General features: G+C 37.0%; 1 protein-coding gene across 1 annotated transcript in view; it reads right to left on the reverse strand.

Annotated features, from left to right (window-relative positions):
- Abcb7 (ATP-binding cassette, sub-family B (MDR/TAP), member 7) overlaps positions 1-17,760 on the reverse strand; it is a 133,282-nt gene that overhangs the window by 68,507 nt on the left and 47,015 nt on the right. The gene's annotated exons all lie outside the window — the stretch shown is intronic.

The raw sequence follows: 17,760 nt of genomic DNA on the forward strand, positions 1-17,760 counted from the left end.
CTGGGGAATTATGGGAAAGTATAATATACACACAAAACTCTAACTTGTTTGAATTACTGAGATAAGCATCCTTCCCCACCTTCCCCATCTTTACACACTGCTACAGAAGACAATCCAGGAAGAGAGAAAGCCACATCTGTTGACTAGGAATGATAATGACTGTGGTTATATCTTCTATTTGTTTTACTTGTTATTTTTGTTATTTTACTCTAGACTTTTATACTATAATCATTGTTTTATTTCAGCTTGTATCATGCCTGAATAAACTTTTAGGACTGATGCCTGCCCCCGTGTGTGTTGGGGGGGGGGTGTTTCTTTGTTGTGTTTTCTTGTGTCATGGCCAGAAGCTCCCAAGTCCTCAGTACTGGAAAGCAACATGAGAAAAGTATTTCAGAGTCATACATTCAAAAGGCTCAATGGCAATATAGAAGATTCAAACAAATAAGTGAAATTCAGAAACCTATTCAAGACCTAGATGAGAAAGTTGATAAAGTACTCAGCAATTTAGAGGGCAAATTTTAAAACATAGAGAAAAAAATACAGCAAGGAACTGAAACTCTGAGAAAAATAATTAGTGTTGGAAATAAAGATCAATCAAATATAAAAAAGAAAAAGCAGAAACTATCACCAACTGACATGACCATACAGAAGAACAAAATTCAGGAGTGGAAGACAATAATTTATTTAGACATGCATTTTAATGAGTATTATTTAGACATGCATTTTAATGAGTATTATTTAGACATGCATTTTAATGAGTATGACCAAAATTTCTAAGAACTGTGGGATAAGTTTAAGAGAACAAATCTAAGAATTTACTAGGTAAAAGAAGAAGCTGAACTAAGGACTAAAAGCATACAGAATTTAGTCAACGAAATGATGATAGAAATTTCCCTAAACCTGGAGAAAAAAATGGCATCAAAATAAAAAAAATAAAATAAAAACTCAACTAGACATGGCTAGATACAACCTCACTACAACATATCATAGTCAAGCCGGGCAGTGGTGGCACACACCTTTAATCCCAGCACTCTGGAGGCAGAGGCAGGCAGATTTCTGAGTTTGAGGCCAGCCTGGTCTACAGAGTGAGTTCCAGGACAGCCAGGGCTATACAGAAAAACCCTGTTTCAAAAAACCAAAACCAAAACCAAAACAAACGAACAAACAAACAAACAAACAAACAGCAAACCAACCAAAACCAAAAATCCAAAACCATATCATAGTCAAAATATTTAAAACATAAATCAAAAAATCAACATGAAAAGCAACAATGTGAAAATGCTAACTCACCTATCAAATCACATTATCAACCTTAAAATCACCAATGTATAGAATGAGTTATCCCAAGATCTGAAAGTAAAATAATTGCCAACAAAGATGGCCATATTCTGAAAAGTAATTTTTAAAATACATAGAGAAGTTAGAACATTTCAAAAGAAGTGCAAAAACAATTCACACCACAGGAACCAGCATTAGTAAAACTGAATAGGAATTTGATAGAAAGAGAAAAAAGAAAGATAATCTTATCCACAACAACACAGGAAATGTTAATCTCATGGGAGAAATAAATGAACAAAGGAGAGCTAGAAAGAAGTTTGCTAGTTTGTGCCTAACTAAGTGGAATAATAACCAGCAAATCCATAGATAACATCAAATCTCTCTCAATAACAGTCTTAAAGACATGGCTTTAACCTACCATTTAAAAGATGAAGTGTAAGTGGCTAGATTAAACAATACCACAAAACCAAGATCTAATTATTTGCTGTCTCTAAAACACATAGATCATTCATAAGAACATCCTCAAACTAACAATCAAAGGATGGAAATTAACCTACTAAGCAAATAGAATCCAAAAAGAAAAGGTATTCTGCTATGTAATAAAGTAGACTTCAAACCAAAGCTACTTAGAAGAGGTAGAGAAGGCCATTATATACTGATAAAATGAACCACTTAACAAGAATATAAAATCACTATAGGTGTTTATGGCACTCAAAACTTCTATAAACAAAATACTGAAAGGGATTAAAAGGTCATATAGGTCCTGACACAACAGGAGTTAGCATTATCACATTCTCATCTTTAGACCATCAGAGATAAATCACACCATATATCAATTGGATGGAAACAGGTATCTACTGCCTACAGAACTTGCTCTATTATTGGTCACATTATATGTCATAGAGCAAGCCTAAACAAATAAAAAGAAAAATCCGTCTCTTATATCTAATCAGAACATGGTAGACTAAAACTAGAAATTAGTATTATGAGAAATCACAGAAACTACAAAATCCTTGATCGGATACTGAACAATGTATTTGAAAACTGACAGTATAGGACGCTGAAGAAACAAGGAAAACAATAAAAATTTCAGAGTCAAATGAAAATGATGGTGCAACTTATCTGGAACTTTGTGGTACAATTAAGGGCATTCTAAGCAGAAAGTCTACAGCTAGGGGAGTTATATTTTTTTTAAAAAGCCCCCCCCCTCTCTCTATAGATAGATAGATAGATAGATAGATAGATAGATAGATAGATAGATAGATATCAAGGTCCCCAAAAAAGAACAAGCCAAACTGGGATGCAGTAAATAAGGACAGAAGTTAATGAAATAGACACTAAAAGTTACATAGATTCATTCAACCATGAATTGGTTCTATTACAAGGTAAACACAGCTGACAAACACCAAACTAGCTGAAAGAAACAAAAAGGTCTTACAATAAACATATAAATTTAAAAGAGACATGTTATAACAGACTCCAGTGCGTTAGAAAGGTAATTAGAAAATATCTGTAAAACATATATTCTAAAAAGAACTGGGAAATCTAGGAGAAACAAATAAATGTACAAACACATCTAACCTACCAAAGTAAATCAAGAAAATATTCAATATACTATGGGCAAGTCTTTGGGCATTTTCTTGATTAATAGGTGATGTGTACTGCTGTGATAGTCTTATGTTGTGCTTTCTTTGGGGGTGGGGGTGGGGTTTCTGGAAGAATTGTTTTTTAGAACTTTGGGATATAAAAGGTTGTTGAATGAGATGGTTTATGGGAGCTTGAAAGATAAGAACGCTGAAAGCAATGCAAATGATGGAGACTTGACTTATGAAGTTTATAAAGGAAAGTCCTTCAAAGATTGTATTGGGACTGTTTGTGTGGTGTTGTGGATGAAAAATCGGTAGAAGTAAAACCTTTGCTTCATTATGACATTAGATGCTAGTCATCTAAGTTGAAGAATCAGCTGTGATTAAGAGGTCAGAATCATTAAGGTAAAATCTTCTGGGGAGTATTTCCTCAGGGTGAGAACACAGAAAGTATAGTCCAGTGTAGCCATGGCTACATCTTATACTGGGAGCCAAAAGTGGTAGTAAGAGGCTCCCAATGATGCTGGTTTTGGTAGCATAGATACTTCATGATTGAAGTCATGGAGAAAAGCTGAGGCTTGATACCATGTGGCAGGGTCAAAGTCCCTGAAGAGAGGTCAGAAGGCCATTGGTAAAGGGGAAGCCTAGGTTGTAGTTGATACTACAAGACTTAAGGATACCGTAAATGCCAAGACTGGGATGACAACCAAGAACAATAGCAGGTGTGGAGAGGAGCTGGTTGGTATGAGCCTGTGTGACAGATGTTAGAGCTGGAGAGATGGGGCTACCTAAGCCCCTTGGAAGTAAGAAGACTCTGAGTAAGTCCTGGATATGAGACATTGCTAGACCTGGGTTTTACTTAGGATTAAGTATGACTGTGCTCTGGTTATTCCCTTTAGGACTCAAAAAGTATTCAACTTGTTTTCGTTACGGGAACTTACAGTTAACAACTTTGTTTTTAGTTTAGTTTTGTTTTGTTTTTAAACTTTGGACTTTAAAGTGTTTAAAATTTTAAAGGCTGTAGGACTTTTAAAATTATACTATGTTTTGTACTATAATGTTAATATTAGAACTTGAGGATAAATGAGAAGTGAAAGTTTATGATTTAGTAGTTACGTGTTAGAGTGTCAAGTTGGCAAGGGTTCAATTGTACCAGTTAGTTTTTGTCAATTTAACATAAACTAGTCACCGAGGAAAAAGAAACCTCAATTGAGGAATTGCTTCCATCAGATTGGTCTGTAAGGAATTATCTTGATGGCTGATGTGAAATGGCTCAGCCCACTGTGAACAGGTACCACCCCTGGGCAGGTAGTCCTGGGTTGTTTAAGAAACCAGGTTGAGGGGCCTAGCAAACACAGAAGTGGATGCTCACAGTCAGCTAATGGATGGATCACAGGGCTCCCAATGGAGGAGCTAGAGAAAGTACCCAAGGAGCTAAAAGGATCTGCAACCCTATAGGTGGAACAACATTATGAACTAACCAGTACCCCGGAGCTCTTGACTCTAGCTGCATATGTATCAAAAGATGGTCTAGTCGGCCATCACTGGAAAGAGAGGCCCATTGGACTTGCAAACTTTATATGCCCCAGTACAGGGGAACGCCAGGGCCAAAAAGGGGGAGTGGGTGGGTAGGGGAGTGGGGGTGGGTGGGTATGGGGGACTTTTGGTATAGCATTGGAAATGTAAATGAGCTAAATACCTAATAAAAAATGGAAAAAAAAAAGAAAAAAAAAAAGAAACCAGGTTGACCAAGTCATGAGCGAGCAAGCCAGTAATCAGCATTCCTCCATGGTCTCTTCATCAGTCTCTGCCTCCAGGTTCCTACTCAAACCCACCAATCCTGATCATGGTGTCTAAGCCATAAGAAATAAACTCTTTCCTTCCCAAGTTGCATTTGGTCACTGTTTTACCACAGCAACAGAGAAGCAAACCAGGACAGGTCTCTAAATCCTACCATAATATACTTTGAAACTCATGCTTAACTGTTCACAATAGCCAGGAAGTTGAACCATGCTAAATGTCTAGTAATAGATTGATGGATAGAGAAAATGTGATATCTATATCTATATCCACACACACACACAGACACACACACATTTAACAATAAAAAAGTAAAATCATAGTGTTAAGTGAAATAAGCCAGACTCAGAAAGATAAATAAGGGACCATGAGAGAAGAAATCACAAGTAAGGGGTGGGAAGCGGATAAATTAATGAAATACATACAACATGTACTCAGAGGGGGGCTAATAGTGGGATAAAATGGACCAATAAGAGGTCAGCCTTTTGAATTCTTGGCCAGAGAAGTCCAAGATAAGCCCAGAATATTACAGGCTACTGCAGTTGCTCTTGGTTGCCTTCTAAGAGTGAAGGAAAGTCCCTATTGCTGAAGAGGTCATGTACTTTGGATACAGAACCTAGAGGATCCAAGCTCAATCCGACCTGAAAGCTTCTTCCCTGAAGACTGGCTCCCACGGTACCAGAAGGGGCCGTGCAAGTAACTAAGGTAGAGAGGTCACTAATAGTCCTACCCTGCTATAACTCCAATGAACCACAACCAGACCAGCATAGCACATCAACCTTAAGGATTTTGTGCAACAAAATATGTGCAAAAATGACATAATAAAATCAATACTTTGTATGCTAACTTAAGAAACTAATTTTTCTAAATAGAAACAAATGAAAAAATAATTTCATTATGGTAACACCAGATGGATAGCTGTAAAATTGACAAATATATATCTGAAATACACATCAACTCAGTGAAAAGGAATGTTTCTTAGGTCTAGTCTCACGAAAGGCAAGCAATAGTATTTCCTTAAGCTATAAATGGAGTATATGTCAATGTTATACATTACAAAATACCAAAAGATCTAAATTAATGAAAATATGACATATGTGACTGAGAAAGTATGCTCATTTGTACATATAAAACCAGGGAATCTCATGATATCTATATGCAGTGTCATGACAAACCTCTCTTATTTCAGATAATCTCTAACAGATAATCTCTAACCAAACCATCCACTCTTAATGTGGGATCAGTTTCTGTTGCTGTGATAAAATACCCTAGCAAAAAGCAACCCTGGGTAGAAAGGGGTTTATTTCAGCTCACAATTTCAGGCCATGGCCTATCATTGTGAGGAAATCAAAGCAGGAACTTCAAACATCTAGCCAAATCACATCTACAGTCAAGAGTAGAGGGAAATTAATTAATCCATGCATGCTTACTTGCTTGGACTCTGCTTAAATTCTCCACTCTTGCACAGTTCAGTACCTCACACCAAGGGAATGATGCCACTCACAGTGAGCTGGGTCTTCCCACATCAATTAACTTAATTCAGACAATTCTACACAGGCATGCTTACAGACCAAGAGTTTATTTGTGCTGTCCAACAACTCCTGAGCATGTGGCCTACCCTGAACTGTGGTTAAAATATGCAGTGAGACTCCATACCACCCCCTCTCAGCACTGGGACCCCATTTGGCTTGAACCTGTGTAGGCCCTGTGGATACTGACACATTGTCCCAAATGATTCTAGGTTGTTTCATGTCAATAATGAAAATGAACCATCACAATGTGTTTCAGGCACTTTAATTCTTTCCTCACCATTCTCCACATTCAGACCATATGCAAGCTTTAATCCAGTTTCTTGTAAGCTTCGAATTCAGGAAACTGGACATCAAAAGAAACAATAAATCACATACTACTGAAGATAATGGACGTGACAAACATGCACAAATACCAAAGAAATTCAATATGCAAAAAATGGTAATCTGTCTCTCCACTTTAGGAGACAGGTAAGTTAAAATTATATACCCTGGAGATCTGTGTTTATTTCAACTTTTAAAAACTGGAAGAACTGAATTTTAAGGAATCTATGACTTAAGCATATCATACACTCCCTCTCACACTGATAGCATTCATCTACTAATCATTAAATGTACCATGCTTTATGTAAATGGTCATTAAGGATTTTTATAGGATAATCACATGACAACCCTCTGAGTTTCCAGGGGATTGTCTAGATTAGCTTAGTCTACGGCTATGCTGATTAGATGAACTGAAGTAGGATAAAATTAGTTGACCAAGCCCTGGACTTGGATCCTTGCTGTGCTTTGACATTTATCCCTTTCTACTTCCTGACTGCAGATGCTATGTGACCAATCAGCTGCCACAAGCTCTTACTGCCATGGCTTCCCTACCAAGATAGACAGAGGAAAATTATAAGCCCAAAAAAACCTTTTCTCTCTGGAAAAAAAAATGAATACCAATACTAAAAACAAAGACTTACTAGGCAAAACTAATTCTACATAAATGTGACCAAGACCCAAAAGAAAAGAGTAACAAAATCAAAATTTCTTTTTGTTACATTTATGTTCTCTCTTTAAGGCAAAATTCAACCTCTACAAAAATAATGTAATAATTATTGTTTATATTTTTATAATAGTAAACTTTTATAATTAAACTCATGTTCATTATTGATGATACCTAAAGATTTAACTAATAGTAAGAGATTATAAAGGTTAGGTATGTAGGTCAATGGTAAACAAACTACCTGACATTTACAGGCCCTAAGATGGATTCTGAGCACTGGAGAAAATAAAGGAGTAAAAACCACAAGGGATTTGAGTCATTTACATATTCTCCATTCGTGAAACTTTAAAAAAAAAGTAAGCTTACAATTATGTATCCTTGATGCTTGTAATTTTTAACACTATCTATAAGTCGTGTGTGAATACTATTATTATCTGATCATTAGTCATCTGTGATCAAAATATAAAACATTTAAATTAACCTCTCAGTGCATTCTTAAAGAAAAACAGCTGTGATACAAACCTATTTTAAATTTAATCAACTTTAAAGTATTAAAAATGCAACTGCCATAAAATCTTGTTTTCTTTCCAACTACTGAGAAACTAGAGGTGAAGAGTAGGGGGGAGTGAAAGCAACAGAGAGGCGGGGAGAGGAGATAAACAGCAGGCAAGCTTCTTTTATAATTATAATTCTCAAATGAAAGCTGACCAGAAAAAGGACTTTTACTCAAAATGACTGATGAATACATAGAAAAATGGTAGCACAGCATTAAGAATTTTGAACAGGGCTGGAGAGATGACTCAGCGGTTAAGAGCACTGACTGTTCCAGAGGTCCTGAGTTCAATCCCCAGCAACCACATGGTGGCTCACAACCATCTGTAATGGGATCCAATGCCCTCTTCTGATGTACTCACATACATGAAATAAATAGAAAAATGTTTGTTAAAAAAAAAAAGAATTTTGAACAATCATCACTTACACAAAACCATGATTCTAGAATAAGTGTTTGTATTTTTAAATTTTTTAGAAGAAGAATTAAAAGTGTTAAGACCTGAGACACAAAAGAACTCACAGACTGTCAGCATGCACAGGTTCCAGCCAAATGGGGTCCCAGTGCTGAGAGGCGGTGGTAAGGAGTTTCACTGGATATATTAACCACAGTTCAGGATAGGCTACATGCTCAGGAGTTGTTGGCCAGCACAAATAAACTCAATGGTATTTTTGTAGACTGTGTCATATTGCTTTGTTTGGGCATTTTTTTTTTGTCTTGTTGGTCTTTTGCTTGTATATTTCAGATTCCATTTTTTGTGGGCTGTGTGTGTGTGCGCATATGTGTGTGTGTGTGTGTGTGTGTGTGTGTGTGTGTGTGTGTGTGAGAGAGAGAGAGAGAGAAACAGAGAGAGAGAGAGAAACAGAGAGAAAGAAACAGAGAAAGACACGGAGATACAGAGACAGAGAAAGATACAGAGTCAGAGACAAGGACAAAGAGACAGAGACAGGAGGGACAGACAGTATGTTTGTGTTTTGTTAGGAGAAAAGAAAGGGCATGGAGATGAATGGGCAGGAGGGATCTGAGGAGAGGAAAAGCATAATCATAATATATGAAAAATGTTTTCAATAAAAATAGTAAGGGTACAGCTCAATTTATGGAAGAATATCACATACAAGTTAAATATAAAGGAAAGCATTTCCCTCTAATTTCTATGCCCAGCATCATTCAGTGCTCATCATGTACAATACGGTAAATAAGGAGATAATTACAGGTATCCTAATTAATCATGTAGCTATCTCCTCACAGTTACCTTTTTGTATGTGGTCATAGTACGTCAAATCTACCCTTAGCAAATTTCTTATATACAATATGGAATTATTGTGGCTAGGAATATGGCTCAGTGACTAAGAGCACTGATTATTCTTCCAGAGGACCCTGAGGTTCCATTCTCAAACCCCACATGGCAGCTCTGGTGTATCTTTAACTCCAACTCCAGAAGATCCAATGCTTCTCCTTGGCCTTTGTAGGCACTGCATGCATATGATGTACAAATATACATGCAGGTAAAGTATATATACAATACAATAATTAAAATAAAATAAAAGCTTTAAAAAATTTTAGTGAAAAGAAAAGCAAACCCAAAACTCAATATGGAATTATTACTAACAGTGATGTGCCTTGCTTGTTTTATATTACTGCATTTTTGCACTTTTTGGCCAACACTTGTCCATTTGCCTTGCTTCCCCGTGCTCCTCCAATAACTGCTGTCCTACAATGTGTATCTACATACTCACATTTTTAGAATTCAATACAGGAGTGAAATTGTGTCATATTTTTCTGGGTCTGTTTTGATTTTACATAATATCCTCCAGATTAAGTACTTTGTTGCAACTGGCCAATTTTCCAATTTGTTTAACGCTAAATAATCTCCATTACATGCATGCACAACTGTGCACACATATACACATACCAATTTCTGTTTCCGTGTATTCATCTACTAATACTTCATATATTCAGTACTGTAAGCAATGCTTCAATGAATATGGGAGTGCCAGCATCTCTATGACATACCAAAGTCATATCCTTATGGTATATAACCATAAACAAGATTGCTGGATCATGACAGTTTCAATTTTGATGAAATCAAAAACCCTACACATAACAGCTATGACAATTTATGATCCTATATACAATATACAATGGTTCTCTGTTCTCTATAACCTCATTCATTTATTATCTGTTATTTTCTTGAAAAAAAGTCTTTTTTTCTTTTTTCTTTTCTTTCTTTCTGCTTTTGTTTTTTTCCAGACAGGGTTTCTCTGTACACAGCCCTGGCTGTCCTGGAGCTCACTCTGTAGACCAGGCTGGCCTTGAACTCAGAAATCCTCCTGCATCTGCCTCCCAAGTGCTGGGATTAAAGGCATGTGCCACCATTAATAAGTATGATTTCAGTGTTGCTTTTATTTGAACTTCCCTGGTGATTAGTGATTTTGAGCACTTTTTCATATAACTGTTGGCCATTACATTATTTTTTTAAAACAATGTCTATTTAGATCCTATGCTCATTTTTAAGTTTAAAAGTTTTGCTACTATATTGTAAGAGAACTCCTTACAGATTTATACTATTTACTATTTATTAGATATATAATTTGTAAATAATTTCTCTCAATTCATAGATTCCTTTATCAGATTTTTGGTTGTTTTTACTGCATACGTGCTTTTTGGTCTAATATCTTTTTGGTTAATGGTCTATTTAATTTTGGTTGTCTAAGCTTGTGATGTTACATGCAAAAAGTCGTTGCTGAAGCTAAGTCAACGATATTTTCTCTTGCTTTCCTTTAAGAGTTTAGTTAGCTTCACTCCCTGGAACCTACAGGCCACTCTGGACATAGAAACAGGTAGGCTAAGTCCAGATCTTCACCTCTGCCTCCACTCTTCAAAATCCAGTCCCCAGTTTTATGCCCAGCTCTGTAGCAGAAAACCTGCTGCAGCCTCCCCAACTCCCATCTCCAATGGTTCACACAGATCTTCCCCTAAAGTGTCTTCCAACATTCATTGCTTTACCACAGCCCTCAAATGTTAGCAGACTCTCCCTGGGAACCCACAGGCCACTCCAGCAAGGGAAGCTGATAGGCCAGATGAAGACCTTTACTTCTGCTTCTCCAAACCAAATGCCCCAGTCTCATGCCCAGCTTTGTAATAGAACAGCAGTGGCAGCTTTCCAACCCAAACCTCATCTCTAGAGGACCTCATAGATCTTCCCCTCTTAACCTTCCTCCCCCAACTCATTGCTTGGCCCCACCCCACAACTTTATCAGGCTCTCCCTAGGGACCCTCAGGCTACACTGGGCAAGGAAGCAGGTTGGCTAATTGCAGATCTTCACCTCTTCCTCTGTCCTCCAAAACAAATCCACTACTTCTAACCTCAGCTCTGCAGCAGAACAACAAACCTCTCTTCCCCTCCTGCACCCATCTCAGTGGACCACAGAGATCTCCACCTTCAAACTTTTCCCCACTCATTGCTTTGTCCCAGCGCCCAACTCCAGCAGGCACACCCTGAGAGCACAGAGGTCACTTAGACCAGGGAAGCAAGCAGGCTAACTTGAGATCTTCCCCTTCCCTTCCATTTCTCCAAGCACAATTCCAGTCTCATCCCCGGTTCTTCTGCAGTGGCCTTTCCTCACTCTCTGACCCCATTCCCAGGGCACTGAGAAGATCCTGGTGGAATGCCCTGCTTCCCTCCCTCCATGTGAAGCCCTTGAACTGCCCCCAGCCTATGCCTATTCCTATGTCTCAGGTTGCAATAAGCAGAAACACCCAGTGTCCACACCTATCAGGACCCCAGAAAATTTTCCTACAGAAAAGATACAGCTGCCATACACTCCTAAAATCCGGAGAAGAAAGAGAAGAAGGACCTACCCAACAAAGACAAGACCAGATATCAGCACCTAGAATAACAAAGTTTTCCAATCCCAGAAGCTTAGACGTCAGCATAAAAACACAATAGAATAACAACCATGACAATATGGTAGCCACTAGAGCTCAACAACCCAACCACAGCAAGCCATGAATATTCCAACATAACTGAAGCACAAGAAAAATACCTTAAATTAGCTTTTATGAATATGGTAGTAGCTCTTAAAGCAGGAAACGAATAAATGCCTTAAAGAAATCTATGAAAACACAAACAGGGAGGAAATGAATAAAAAGTTCAAGACCCAAAAGTGGAAATCAATACAGTAAACCCAACCCAAGGGAAATGTGGAAATAAAAAACTTTAGGAATGCAGACAGGAACCACAGAGGAAACCTTTACCAACACAATATAGGACATGGAATAAAGAGTGTAGGGCATTACAGACATGACAAAAAAATTGGATACCTAGTCAAAGAAAATGTTAAATCTAAGAAATTCCTGCCACAAAATATCCAGGGAATCTGGTACAGTATGAAAAGATCAAATCTAATGGTAAGAATAGAGGAAGGAGAAGAAATTCAGATAAAAGGCACAGACAATACATTCAATAAAATCACAGAAAAAAAAAAAAAACACTCTAACCTAAAGGAGATGGCTGTCAGAGAACAAGAAGTATATAGAACATCAAATAGATTGAATCAAAAAAGAAAATCTTCTCAGCAAATAATAATCAAAACACTAAACCTACAGAACGAAGAAAGTATATTAAAAGCTACAAGGGAAAACCACCAAGTACCATATAAAGGCAGACCTATTAGAATAACACCTGAGTTGTCAATGGAAACTCTGTAAAACCATAAGGACCCGGGTACTGTGGACTCTAAGAGACCACAGATCCCAGCCCAAAATGCTATGCCCAGCAACACATTCAATTACCATAGATGGAAAATAAGACATTCCATGATAAAACCAAATTTAAATGCCATCTATCTACAAATCCAGCCCTACAGTGAGTAGGCAAACTCCAACCTAAAGAAGTTCATTACAAGCATGAAAACACAAGAAATAAATAATTTTAGAACAGCAAAATTAAAAGAAGGGACATACAAGTAATAGGGGAGATATTCCTCAACTAGCCATCTCAGCACCAAACTAAGTTTCCTGTTCTAGGATTGGGTTATATTGAATTGAGCTGCACCCTAAAAGGTCCCATGGAAACTCCCAAACAACTCAGGCGATTCCCAAGACATTGCTCTCCACAAACTGACAGCAAGACCCTATTGCTGAAGACAACACCCACACAACTTATTGAACATGGAGATGTCAAGCTGGTACTCACGTAGAGCTTCATCCCTATATTCTAATGTCTGGTTCAGGGAGGTACACTGCAGACTATCAAAAGAGGAATGTAAACACCAACCCAGTCACAAACCCTTTATCTACAATGGTGTGCTACCTGCAAGATATGCTAGGGCAGTGGTGGCACAAAGCTTGTGGGAGTAATTGACACTGGGCTCACTCCATTAAGATAGAACTATATCTGACAGTGCTTGGGTGACCAAGTACCTGGGACTAGAAACCCAGGGACCTACGGGGAAAACCCAGTACTGCTTTTTTACTAAAGGAACATAGCAATAAACTGATTCCTAATGACATTCTGCTATACTCCTAGATTAGTGCCTTGTTTAGCTATCATTAGAGAAGCTTCCTTCTGCAGCAGATGGGAACAAATACAGAGATCCACAGCTAGACATGATGTAGACAGTGAGAGACATTGGAAGACTCAGTCCTAGGAAACAAGGCCCTCTAAATCAACATGATCAATGCTAATATGAACTCACAGAGAATAAAGCATCATACACAGGGCCTGCAATGTCTATACTAGGTCCTCTGTCCTTACATTATGGCTTCTAGTATAGTTTTATGGGATTCTGTATGCAAAGGAGTGGGTCTCTGATTCTTGTACCTTTTCTTGTGTCTCTTTCCTTCTATTGGTTTGTCTTGTCCGACTTCAATATGATAGTTTATTGGTTTATCTTATATATTATTTTGTTATATTTTTTGAAGTGAATGAGAGAGACAGAGAAAGAGAGAGGGAGAAAGACAAACAGACACACACACACACACACACACACACACACACACACGGAGAGGAGAGGGAGAGTGAGAGGGAGAGAGAGAGGGAGAGAAAGAGAAAGAGAATGTAGTGACTAAGAGAAAGGTAACAACTAAACTGTCATTTATATATGCTGAGAGAAGGAAAACTGGGTTTCTCCAATGAAGAAAGGTCTCATGCTCAGGAGACTACTCCTGACCAACATATAATGGACTCCATAGTTTTTTTGTGTGTGTGCATGTATGCTTTTTATTTGGTTACAGTTTGGTGATTTTCTTTTATGTCTGGGTTTATGTTTTGTTCCCTTTGTGTATGGGGGAGGGTGGTGTTGTTGTACAGTTGAGTGAATAGAGTGGGAGGGGATATGTAAGAATTTAAGGGAGGGAAAATATGTTCAAACTATATATAAAATTTAAAATTGTTTTAAATAATGAAAATATTAAAACATTATAGGTTCAATTCTTCCCTTTCTGTTTTAATCCATTGGTCTGTAGGTCTGTATTCATGCTAGTACCCTACTGTTTCATCACTTTAGTTTTGCAATACAACTTGAAATTAAGAATCATGGTGCTTTCAACTTTATTTTTCCCTCTCAAGACTGCTTTCCTAGCCAGGCGTGGTAGCACCTGCCTTTAATCCCAGCACTCGGGAGGCAGAGGCAGGCAGATTTCTGAGTTCGGGGCCAGCCTGGTCTACAAAGTGAGTTCCAGGACAGCCAGGGCTATACAGAGAAAAACAAACAAAGAAAAAAAACACCAAAAATAAACAAACAAAAAAGACAGCTTTCCTTCATCAGAGTCTTTCATGGCTCCATACATACATTAGGATTGCTTTTTTAAAATTTGGTTTTTAAGATTCTACGTACATATGTGTGTATGTGTGTGTGTGTTCAGAAATCAAGCTCAGGGCTTGTGCATGACAACCATTCTAGAACTAAGCTACCTCCCAATATAGGAATTAGAATTCTGGTATAGATTTAGCTAACTCTATAATATTGCTTTGGACAGTCTTGAAATTTTGGTGATATTTCTTCTTCTAATCAATGAATACCACACAAGATAATTTCCTTTTACTTCTGTCATCTATTTCTTTTATCAATATTTAATAATTTTGAATTTTGAATAATCTTTCATCTCCATGTTTCTATTTATTCCTGTATCTATTTCATGGTGAAGTGTTTTACTTTTTAAAAGCTATAGTAAATGGGAGTTCTTGAGTTCCTTTTCCAAGTAGTAAGTAGTTGAGAGTTTGTAGGCATATAATCATTTACACAACTACTCATCATGGCAACTGTGGTATTAAAGCAGCAACAGATAATACATAAATGAATATGTCATGAGTTCCAATAAAAAACTGTGGGCAATGAAACCTGATTTTCATTTGATTATAATTCATCATAATATATTTTCTTTTGATTGTTTCCCTGACTACTAAAAACTGTTTTAAAACAGCTTAACACATAAATCATATATAAACTCAATCAGACACAACTGCTATAAATTGCTGAGTTGTTGAACTGTGCTCTAGAGAATCTCCTCGACCTCTAAAGATACAGGGGGGGTGGGGGGGAGGAAGACGACTGAAAGTCTCTGCTAGCAGGGAAAGGAAACAAATAATAAAAGTGTGTAACAACATATGTATGAACATAGTGAAACCTATCACTTTATATGATAAGCTAAAATTTTTCTGAAAAAGAAAAAAAGGAGCATTAGCAGGCTGACAAGATGGTTCAGATTGATGAACTAAATTCAATTCCCAGGTTCTACACATTAGAAGGGAACTGATTCCCACTGATAAACCAGCTTGCCTCAAGACAACCTAAGTTCATTCCTGTTTAAAGCCATGCCCACTTCTAACATTAACTACAAATGGTCTGTACTGTCTATTCCAGGAAATAGCAGCCATGCCTTTGTTTCAAATAGTTGTGAGGAGCACCTTGTAGCCCTGTATTTGTTTCAAGAGGTTGTTAGGACCACATTATGCTAATGTTTTGCTTCTGTAACCCTGCCTATTTGCCTGTCAAATACCCCATTTGGAAGCCTCCTACTCCAGAGCTATAAAAACCTTTATTTTCCCCTTGTCCAATGCTGATCTCTTGAGCCCCACCTTAGGGAAACACAGCCCTGTACATAACAAAGCTTGCTTTAATTAACTTGGCCATATTTGGGTCGGTGGTCTTTCTTCTCACATCTGTGGAATTAACACTCTGACCTCCAAATGTGTGTCACAGCATGTGTGAGATTGATATGAACTTTCTAAAATTCTTGAGATCTTAAGCAAATAAATGCAATAAAAAGAAGAAAATATCATCACAAAAACTCCAAAATATAAAAATACGTACAGATTCCCTCTCTTCCTCAAGTATTTTTCCTTTTATTTTCTAATTTTTATTATTTTTGAAACATAATATCAGCAAAAAATCCTATTTATCAAAGATTCTTCACAGAATTTGGAATACTTAGTTAGGTAAACTTCTGGGAAGTAAGCTGCTTAAAGTAACATGAAATGTAACCACTACTCCTTATGTTTTAGCTAATGGTATAAGATCCCACAGTGATTGATAGGAGACTAACAATAAATTACAAACCATTTGTCTATTAAAACTAGTGACCTGGCTGAGGTTGGATCTCAGTGGTGTATGTGCTGGCTTGCCTAGCATATGCAAGGCTCTTGGTTCATTTGACAAATTCCCAAGAGTATGAAAAGACAAGAAAAAAAAAATAACCAAATAGTCCAAAAGTCAGAACCAACTTATTCTAAAGAAGGAAACTAAGGAACAAATACAAACTACCACAGCATGTACATTTATTTACCAAGAGCCCAGTTAACAATCAGTTAGGCTAAGATCTCAAGAATTTTAGAAAGTTCTTATCAATCTCACACTACTCCTAAGTTTCCAGCCATACTATGTTTATATAGAGAATGGAGTCATTATTACACATTCTATACATTATTACACTTATTACACATTTCCATCAGCAGCAGAATCTTGAGATAATATGAAAAAAAAAATCAAAGGATATGGAATTGGGCCTATTTTTGGTACTTAACAGTTTTACATTTGGGCAATATGATAGTTTTACTCTTTGTGTTTATTTAAAAGAGAATCCTCAAACAACATTTATAACTCTCATTTCCATAGCTGTTATGGAAGATCTACCACTTTGTTTAGTTATACTTTTCTATAAATGCTCATTTATGTGTGTTGCTTTTTATGCACACGTCACAGTGCAACTAAGTACTGAATTACCTGGGAAATTACCCTAAATTCATAGAAGACAACATTTTTCCTTTATGTGGATCATTCTACCAGGCTTACTATACAGGTCATATCCAAAATACCTCATTCTCTTTATAAGCATTCCAGCAAATGTTGCTACTTAGCATCCTTTTGGTATGAAATTCAAGATATAATTTGCTTAGAAGAGATGTAGACTAGGAGATTATCAATATAAACACAAATCTAAGATCAGGGGTTACAAATGGTACCTAATGAGTTCCTGATTAGCACTAAAATGAGAAGGAACATTAAAGATGATATTTGGTTTCTTGAATTTTACATTGCTTTTAGCGTACATATACACAGAGTGTTCACAGCATTCTGAAAGCTCCTTTCTACTAAAGAAATAGGGAAAAACAGGCCTTTGATGGATTTCTGATACCAATCTGCTATTCCCCTCAAAATGGTACCTTCTGTCTCCTTCTAACCCATTTTTTGTTTCTTTTTATTTAATGTTCATTGATTTTTCTTTCTTGTTTTTAATTGATAGTTTAGTGTTGCTAATGGCACTCAAGCCTGAGAAAGGTGCTAACCCTTATTCCATTATCTCCTCATAGCTAATTGTACAAGGCCATGGAACAAAATGATAAAAGTAGTACCACCCAAACCAACCGAGTCAGCTCCTGCAATCAAAAAATGGGGGCGCTTTCCAAAATATATCACAAAATCACCCTCAAAACAAACATATAGAAAATTATCTTAATTTTGCTCCCTCTCATTTTTTTCTGTAGGTCTATTTAAGCCCTGAAAATCTGCCACTTTTTTTTCTTCTAAA

Source organism: Mus musculus, chromosome X (assembly GCF_000001635.26).
Source record: "Mus musculus strain C57BL/6J chromosome X, GRCm38.p6 C57BL/6J".
NCBI lineage: Eukaryota > Metazoa > Chordata > Mammalia > Rodentia > Muridae > Mus > Mus musculus.